The sequence below is a fragment of the Triticum aestivum genome, chromosome 1A (assembly GCF_018294505.1).
Source record: "Triticum aestivum cultivar Chinese Spring chromosome 1A, IWGSC CS RefSeq v2.1, whole genome shotgun sequence".
NCBI classification, from domain to species: Eukaryota; Viridiplantae; Streptophyta; class Magnoliopsida; order Poales; family Poaceae; genus Triticum; species Triticum aestivum.
Genome location: NC_057794.1, coordinates 25,990,325 through 26,000,538, shown reverse-complemented (window position 1 = coordinate 26,000,538; position 10,214 = coordinate 25,990,325).

The window sequence follows — 10,214 nt, the reverse complement described above, 5'->3', positions numbered from 1 at the left end:
AATTCAGTAGTAGCAATTTTATTTTCAATAATTTCAAGTTTTTGCATAACATGCTCCAAAGTTAACATGGTTCCATTAACCAAAAGAGGTGGTGAGCCAAATAAATTTAGCATAGCATTATAAGAATCAAAAGTATGGCTACCCAAGAAGTTCCCTCCGGTAATGGTATCGAGGATATATCTATACCAAGGATTAACACCTACATAAAAATTGAGGAGAAGAACTAAGGTAGATTGCTTCTTGGTAGATCTATTTTGAGGATTGCAAATTCTATACTAAGCATCTTTTAGATTTTCTCCCTCCCTTTGTTTAAAATTTAGAACTTAACTCTCGGGAGACAACGGAGAAGATACGAGACTAGCCATGACGACAAGCAAACAAACTAGCACGCGAGCAAACAAGAGGCAAATAGAGAGGGAGGATAGAGAGAGAGAGAGAGAGAGAGAGAGAGAGGGCAAATAAAACGGCAAGGGTGAATTGGGGGGGAGAGGAAAACGAGAGGCAAATGGCAAATAATGTAATGCGAGAGATAGGGATTGTGATGGGTACTTGGTATGTTGACTTTTTGCGTAGACTCCCCGGCAACGGCGCCAGAAATCCTTCTTGCTACGTCTTGAGCTTGCGTTGGTTTTCCCCGAAGAGGAAGGGATGATGCAGCAGAGTAGCGTAAGTATTTCCCTCAGTTTTTGAGAACCAAGGTATCAATCCAGTAGGAGCCCATGCTCAAGTCCCTCGTACCTGCACAAAGCGATAGCTACTCGCAACCAACGCGATTAGGGGTTGTCAAGCCCTTCACGGTCACTTACGAGAGTGAGATCTGATAGATATAATATTTTTGGTATTTTTGGTATAAAGATGCAAAGTAAAAAGTAAAGGCAAAGTAAAAAGCAAAACAAGATTAAAGTGATGGAGATTGATATGATGAGAATAGACCCGGGGGCCATAGGTTTCACTAGTGGATTCTCTCAAGAGCATAAGTATTATATGGTGGGTGAACAAATTACTGTTGAGCAATTGACAGAATTGAGCATAGTTATGAGAATATCTAGGCATGATCATGTATATAGGCATCACGTCCGTGACAAGTAGACCGAAACGATTCTGCATCTACTACTATTACTCCACTCATCGACCGCTATCCAGCATGCATCTGGAGTATTAAGTTAAAAACAGAGTAACGCCTTAAGCAAGATGACATGATGTAGAGAGATAAATTCATGCAATATGAAATAAACCCCATCTTGTTATCCTCGATGGCAACGATACAATACGTGCCTTGCTGCCCCTTCTGTCACTGGGTAAGGACACCGCAAGATCGAACCCAAAGCTAAGCACTTCTCCCATGGAAAGAACTACCAATCTAGTTGGCTAAGCCAAACGGATAATTCGAAGAGACTTGCGAAGATAACCAATCATACATAAAAGAATTCAGAGAAGATTCAAAGATTATTCATAGATAGACTTGATCATAAACTCACAATTCATCGGTCTCAACAAACACACCGCAAAAAGAAGATTACATCGAATAGATCTCCACAAGAGAGGGGGAGAACTTTGTATTGAGATTCAACGAGAGAGAAGAAGCCATCTAGCTACTAACTATGGACCCGAAGGTCTAAGGTAAACTACTCACACTTCATCGGAGGGGCTAGGATGATGTAGAAGCCCTCCGTGATGATGGCCCTCTTCTGGCGGAGCTCCGGAACAGGCCCCAAGATGGGATCTCGTGGATATAGAAAGTTGCGGCGATGGAATTAGGTTTTTGGCTCCCGTTCTGATCGTTTGGGGGTACGTGTGTATATATAGGAGGAAAAAGTATGCCGGAGGAGCAACAAGGGGCCCACGAGGCAGGGGGCGCACCCTAGGGGGGGCCCACCCTCGTGACCGCCTCTTTTGTTCCTTGGAGCAGGGTCCAAGTCTCCTGGATCACGTTCGGTGAGAAAATCACGTTCCCGAAGATTTTATTCCGTTTGGACTCCGTTTGATATTCTGTTTCTTCGAAACACTGAAATAGGCAAAAAAACAGCAATTTTGGGCTGGGCCTCCGGTTAATAGGTTAGTCCCAAAAATAATATAAAAGTGGAAAATAAAGCCCAATATAGTCCAAAACAGTAGATAATATAGCATGGAGCAATCAAAAATTATAGATACGTTGGAGACGTATCAAGTATCCCCGGCAGAACAGCTCTGCCGGAGCTCTAGATTGGTTCCGCCTCATGGCGGCGGAGTCTCGTCCCAAAAAGTTCCTTCTTATTTTTTTTCTCATCGAAAGGCTTCATATAGGAGAAGATGGACGTCGGAGAGCCACCAGGGGGCTCACGAGGTAGGGGGCGCGCCCTAGGGGGGGGGGCCCACCCTCGTGAGCAGGGTGTGGGCCCCCTGGCCTTCATCTTTGGCGTGGAATTTTCTTTATTTATTTTAAGATGTTCCATGGAGTTTCAGGACTTTTGGAGTTGCGCATAATAGGTCTCTAATATTTGCTCCTTTTCCAGCCCAGAATTCCAGCTGCCGGCATTCTCCCTCCTTATGTAAACCTTGTAAAATAAGAGGGAATAGCCATAAGTATTTTGGCATAAAGTGAAATAATAGTCCATAATGCAATAAATATCGTTATAAAAGCATGATGCAAAATGGACGTTTCAATCACAAGCACAAGATGATGATGGCTATATCATATCACTTATATTGATTGCATGCGATGTTTATCTTTTACGCATTTTATTTTGCTTTGATTGATGGTAGCATTTTAAGATGATCTCTCACTAAATTTCAAGATAAAAGTATTCTCCCTGAGTATGCACCGTTGCCAAAGTTCGTTGTGCCCAGACACCACGTGATGATTGGGTGTGATAAGCTCTACGTCCATCTACAACGGGTGCAAGCCAGTTTTGCACACGCAGAATACTGAGGTTAAACTTGACGAGCCTAGCATATGCAAATATGGCCTCGGAACACTGAGACCGAAAGGTCGAGCGTGAATCATATAGTAGATATGATCAACATAATGATGTTCACCATTGAAAACTACTCCATTTCACGTGAAGATCGGTTATGGTTTAGTTGATTTAGATCACGCGATCACTTAGATAATTAGAGAGATGTCTATCTAAGTGGGAGTTCTTAAGTAATATGATTAACTGAAATTAAATTTATCATGAACTTAGTACATGATAGTATTTTGCATGTCTATGTTTGTTGTAGACAGATGGCTCGTGTTGTTGTTCCATTGAATTTTAATGCGTTCCTTGAGAAAGCAAAGTTGAAATATGATGGTAGAAATTACACGGACTGGGTCCGTAACTTGAGGATTATCCTCATTGCTGCACAGAAGAATTATGTCCTGGAAGTACCGCTGAGTGCCAAACCTGCTGCAGGAGCAACACCAGATGTTATGAACACCTGGAAGAGCAAAGCTGATGACTACTCAATAGTTCAGTGTGCCATGCTTTACGGCTTAGAACCGGGACTTCAACGATGTTTTGAACGTCATGGAGCATATGAGATGTTCTAGGAGTTGAAGTTAATATTTCAAGCAAATGCACGGATTGAGAGATATGAAGTCTCCAATAAGTTCTATAGCTGCAAGATGGAGGAGAATAGTTCTGTCAGTGAGCATATACTCAAAATGTCTGGGTATCATAATCACTTGACTCAACTGGGAGTTAATCTTCCTGTTGATAGTGTCATTGACAGAGTTCTTCAATCACTGCCACCAAGCTACAAAAGCTTCGTGATGAACTATAATATGCAAGGGATGAATAAGACAATTTCCGAGCTCTTCGCAATGCTAAAGGCTGCGGAGGTAGAAATTAAATGCAAGGGATGAATAAGACCGCCAGTTTCAAGAAAAAGGGCAAAGGGAAAAAGAAGGGGAACTTCAAGAAAAACAGCAAACAAGTTTCTGCTCAGGAGAAGAAATGCAAGTCTGGACCTAAGCCTGAGACTGAGTGCTTCTACTGCAAACAGACTGGTCACTGGAAGCGAAACTGCCCCAAGTATTTGGCGGATAAGAAGGATGGTAAGGTGAACAAAGGTATATGTGATATACATGTTATTGATGTGTACCTTACCAGAGCTCGCAGTAGCACATAGGTATTTTATATTGGTTCTGTTGCTAATATTTGCAACTCAAAACAGGGACTACGGATTAAGCGAACACTGGTTAAGGACAAGGTGACGATGCGCGTGGGAAATGGTTCCAAAGTCGATGTGATCGCCGTCGGCACGCAACCTCTACATCTACCTTCAGGATTAGTTTTAGACCTAAATAATTGTTATTTGGTGCCAGCGTTGAGCATGAACATTGTATCTAGATCTTGTTTAATGCAAGACGGTTATTCATTTAAAGCTGAGAATAATGGTTGTTCTATTTATATGAGTAATATCTTTTATGGTCATGCACCCTTAAAGAGTGGTCTATTTTTGATGAATCTCGATAGTAGTGATGCACATATTCATAATATTGAAGCCAGAAGATGTAGCGTTGATAATGATAGTGCAACTTATTTGTGGCACTGCCATTTGGGTCATATTGGTATAAAGCGCATGAAGAAACTCCATACTGATGGACTTTTGGAATCACTTGATTATGAATCACTTGGTACTTGCGAACCATGCCTCATGGGAAAGATGACTAAAACACCATTCTCCGGAACTATAGAGCAAGCAACTGATTTGTTGGAGATCATACATACTGATGTATGTGGTCCAATGAATGTTGAGGCTCGCGGCGGGTATCATTATTTTCTCACCTTCACAGATGATTTAAGCAGATATGGGTATATCTACTTAATGAAACATAAGTCTGAAACATTTCAAAAGTTCAAAGAATTTTAGAGTGAAGTTGAAAATCATCGTAACAAGAAAATAGAGTTTCTACGATCTGATCGTGGAGGAGAATATTTGGGTTAAGAGTTTGGTCTACATTTGAAACAATGCAGAATAGTTTCGCAACTCACGCCACCCGGAACACCACAGCGTAATGGTGTGCCCGAACATCGTAATCGTACTTTACTAGATATGGTGCGATCTATGATGTCTCTTATTGATTTACCGCTATCATTTTGGGGTTATGCTTTAGAGACGACCGCATTCACGTTAAATAGGGCAGCATCAAAATCCGTTGAGACGACACCTTATGAACTATGGTTTGGCAAGAAACCAAAGTTGTCATTTCTTAAAGTTTAGGGCTGCGATGCTTATGTGAAAAAGCTTCAACCTGATAAGCTCGAACCCAAATCGGAGAAATGTGTCTTCATAGGATACCCAAAGGAAACTGTTGGGTACACCTTCTATCACAGATCCGAGGGCAAGACATTCGTTGCTAAGAATGGGTCCTTTCTAGAGAAGGAGTTTCTCTCGAAAGAAGTGAGTGGGAGGAAAGTAGAACTTGATGAGGTAACAGTACCTGCTCCCTTATTGGAAAGTAGTTCACCACAGACACTGATTCATGTGACGTCTACACCAATTAGTGAGGAAGTTAATAATGATGATCATGAAACTTCAGATCAAATTGTTACTGAACCTCGTAGGTCAACCAGAGTAAGATCCGCACCAGAGTGGTATGGTAATCCTGTTCTGGAGGTTATGTTGGTAGACCATGACGAACCTACGAACTATGAAGAAGCGATGGTGAGCCCAGATTCCGCAAAATGGCTTGAAGCCATGAAATCTGAGATGGGATCCATGTATGAGAACAAAGTGTGGACTTCGGTTGACTTGTACGATGATCGGCAAGCCATCGAGAATAAACGGATCTTCAAGAAGAAGACTGACGCTGATGGTAATATTACTGTCTATAAAGCTCGACTTGTTGCAAAAGGTTTTCGACAAGTTCAAGGGATTGACTATGATGAGACCTTCTCACCAGTAGCGATGCTGAAGTCTGTCCGAATCATGTTAGCAATTGCCGCATTTTATGATTATGAAATTTGGCAAATGGATGTAAGAACTGCATTCCCGAATGGATTTCTGGAAGAAGAGTTGTATATGATGCAACCAGAAGGTTTTGTCGATCCAAAGGGAGCTAATAAAGTGTGCATGCTTCAACGATTCATTTATGGACTGGTGCAAGCCTCTCGGAGTTGGAATAAACATTTTGATAGTGTGATCAAAGCATATGGTTTTATACAGACTTTTGGAGAAGCTTGTATTTACAAGAAAGCGAGTGGGAGCTCTATAGCATTTCTGATATTATATGTGGATGACATATTGTTGATTGGAAATGATATAGAATTTCTGGATAGCATAAAAGGATATTTGAATAAGAGTTTTTCAATGAAAGACCTCGGTGAAGCTGCTTATATATTGGGCATCAAGATCTATAGAGATAGATCGAGACTCTTAATTGGACTTTCACAAAGCACATACCTTGACAAAGTTTTGAAGAAGTTCAAAATGGATCAAGCAAAGAAAGGGTTCTTGCCTGTGTTACAAGGTGTGAAGTTGAGTAAGACTCAATGCCCGACCACTGTAGAAGATAGAGAGAAAATGAAAGATGTTCCCTATGCTTCAGCCATAGGCTCTATCATGTATGCAATGATGTGTACCAGACCTGATGTGTGCCTTGCTATTAGTTTAGCAGGGAGGTACCAAAGTAATCCAGGAATGGATCACTGGACAACGGTCAAGAACATCCTAAAATACCTGAAAAGGACGAAGGATATGTTTCTCGTTTATGGAGGTGACAAAGATCTCGTCGTAAATGGTTACGTCGATGCAATCTTTGACACTGATCCGGACAATTCTAAATCGCAAACCGGATACATTTTTTTATTAAACGGTGGAGCTGTCAGTTGGTGCAGTTCTAAGCAAAGCGTCGTAGCGGGATCTACATGTGAAGCGGAGTACATAGCTACTACGGAAGCAGCAAATGAAGGAGTCTGGATGAAGGAGTTCATATCCGATCTAGGTGTCATACCTAGTGCATCGGGTCCAATGAAAATCTTTTGTGACAATACTGGTGCAATTGCTTTGGCAAAGGAATCCAGATTTCACAAGAGAACCAAGCACATCAAGAGACGCTTCAACTCCATCCAGGACTGATACGTCTCTGTCGTATCTACTTTTCCAAACACTTTTGCCCTTGTTTTGGACTCTAACTTGTATGATTTGAATGGAACTAACCCGGACTGATGCTGTTTTCAGCAGAATTGCCATGATGTTGTTTTATGTGTAGAAAACAAAAGTTCTCGGAATGACCTGAAACTCCATGGAATATCTTACAATAAATAATTAAAAATTCTCGCCAAAGATGAAGACCAGGGGGCCCACACCCTTGCCACGAGGGTGGGGGTGCCCCCCTAGGGCGCGCCCCCTACCTCGTGGGCCCCTTGGAGACCCCCCGACTCCAACTCCAACTCTATATAACTGCTTTCGGGGAGAAAAAATAAGAGAGAAGAAATCATCGCATTTTATGATACGGAGCCGCCGCCAAGCCCTAAAACCTCTCGGGAGGGCTGATCTAGAGTCCGTTTGGGGCTCCAGAGAGGGGGTTTCATCGCCATCGTCATCATCAACCATCCTCCATCACCAATTTCATGATGCTCACCGCCGTGCGTGAGTAATTCCATCGTAGGCTTGCTGGACGGTGATGGGTTGGATGAGATTCACCATGTAATCGAGTTAGTTTTGTTAGGGTTTGATCCCTAGTATCCACTATGTTCTGAGATTGATGTTGCTATGACTTTGCGATGCTTAATGCTTGTCACTAGGGCCCGAGTGCCATGATTTCAGATCTGAACCTATTATGTTTTCATCAATATATGAGAGTTCTAGATCCTATCTTGCATGTCTATAGTCACCTATTATGTGTTATGATCCGTTAACCCCGAAGTGACAATAATCGAGATACTTACCGGTGATGACCGTAGTTTGAGGAGTTCATGTATTCACTATGTGCTAATGCTTTGTTCCGGTTCTCTATTAAAAGGAGGCCTTAATATCCCTTAGATTCCATTAGGACCCCGCTGCTGAAGGAAATATGCCCTAGAGGCAATAATAAAGTTATTATTTATTTCCTTATATCATGATAAATGTTTATTATTCATGCTAGAATTGTATTAACCAGAAACATAATACATGTGTGAATACATAGACAAACTTAGTGTCACTAGTGTGCCTCTACTTGACTAGCTCGTTAATCAAAGATGGTTATGTTTCCTAACCATGAACAAAGAGTTGTCATTTTATTAACGAGGTCACATCATTAGTTGAATGATCTGATTGACATGACCCATTCCATTAGCTTAGCACCCGATCGTTTAGTATGTTTCTATTGCTTTCTTCATAACTTTAACATGTTCCTATGACTATGAGATTATGCAACTCCCGTTTACCGGAGGAACACTTTGGGTGCTACCAAACGTCACAACGTAACTGGGTGATTATAAAGGGGCATTACAGGTGTCTCCAAAGGTACATGTTGGGTTGGCGTATTTCGAGATTAGGATTTGTCACTCCGATTGTCGGAGAGGTATCTCTGGGCCCTCTCGGTAATGCACATCACATAAGCCTTGCAAGCATTACAACTAATATGTTGGTTGTGAGATGATGTATTATGGAACGAGTAAAGAGACTTGCCGGTAACGAGATTGAACTAGGTATTGGATACCGACGATCGAATCTCGGGCAAGTAACATACCGATGACAAAGGGAACAACGTATGTTGTTATGCGGTCTGACCGATAAAGATCTTCGTAGAATATGTAGGAGCCAATATGGGCATCCAGGTCCCGCTATTGGTTATTTACCGGAGATGTGTCCCAGTCATGTCTGCATTGTTCTCAAACCGTAGGGTCCGCACGCTTAACGTTACGATGATAGTTATTATGAGTTTATGCATTTTGATGTACCAAAGTTAGTTCGGAGTCCCGGATGTGATCACGGACATGACGAGGAGTCTCGAAATGGTCGAGACATAAAGATTGATATATTGGAAGCCTATGTTTGGATATCGGAAGTGTTCCGGGTGAAATCGAGATTTTACCGGAGTACCGGGAGGTTACCGGAACCCCCCGGGAGCTATATGGGCCTTAGTGGGCTTTAGTGGAAAGGAGAAAGGGGCAGCCCAAGGTGGGCCGCACGCCTCCCCCCCTCCCCTAGTCCTATTAGGACAAGGAGAGGTGGCCGGCCTCCCTCTCTCTCTTTCCCCCTCGGGGAATCCTATTCCAACTAGGATTGGGGGGGGGGGGGAGTCCTACTCCCGGTAGGAGTAGGACTCCTCCTGCGCCCTCCTCCTGGACGGCCGCCCCCTCCCCCTTGGATCCTTTATATACGGGGGCAGGGGGGCACCTCTAGACACACAAGTTGATCCTTGAGATCGTTCCTTAGCCGTGTGCGGTGCCCCCTGCCACCATATTCCACCTCGATTATATTGTAGCGGTGCTTAGGCGAAGCCCTGCGACAGTAGAACATCAAGATCGTCACCACGCCGTCGTGCTGACGGAACTCCTCCCCGACGCTTTGCTGGATCGGATCCCGGGGATCGTCATCGAGCTGTACGTGTGCTAAGAACTCGGAGGTGCCGGAGTAACGGTGCTTGGATCGGTCGGATCGGGAAGACGTACGATTACTTCCTCTACGTTGCGTCAACGCTTCCGCAGTTGGTCTGCGTGGGTACATAGACAACACTCTCCCCTCTCGTTGCTATGCATCACCATGATCTTGCGTGTGCGTAGGAATTTTTTTGAAATTACTGCGTTCCCCAACAGCTGCCACGAGAGGGTAGGACAAAAGATGTCATGCAAGTTCTTTTCCATAAGCACGTATGACTATATTCGGAATACATGCCTACATTACATTGACGAATTGGAGCTAGTTCTGTGTCACCCTATGTTATGACTATTACATGATGAACCGCATCCGGCATAATTATCCATCATTTATCCAATGCCTACGAGCTTTCCATATACTGGTTTACGCTTATTTACTTTCCCGTTGCTATTGTTACAATCACTACAAAATACCAAAAACATTACTTTGCTTTCATTACTCTTTTGTTACCATTACCATCACTATCATATTACTTTGCTACTAAACATTTTGCTGCAGATACTAAGTTTCCAGGTGTGGTTGAATTGACAACTCAGCTACTAATACTTGAGAATATTCTTTGGCTCCCCTTGTGTCGAATCAATAAATTTGGGTTGAATACTCTACCCTCGAAAGCTGTTGCGATCCCCTATACTTGTGGGTTATCAAGACTAATTTCTGGC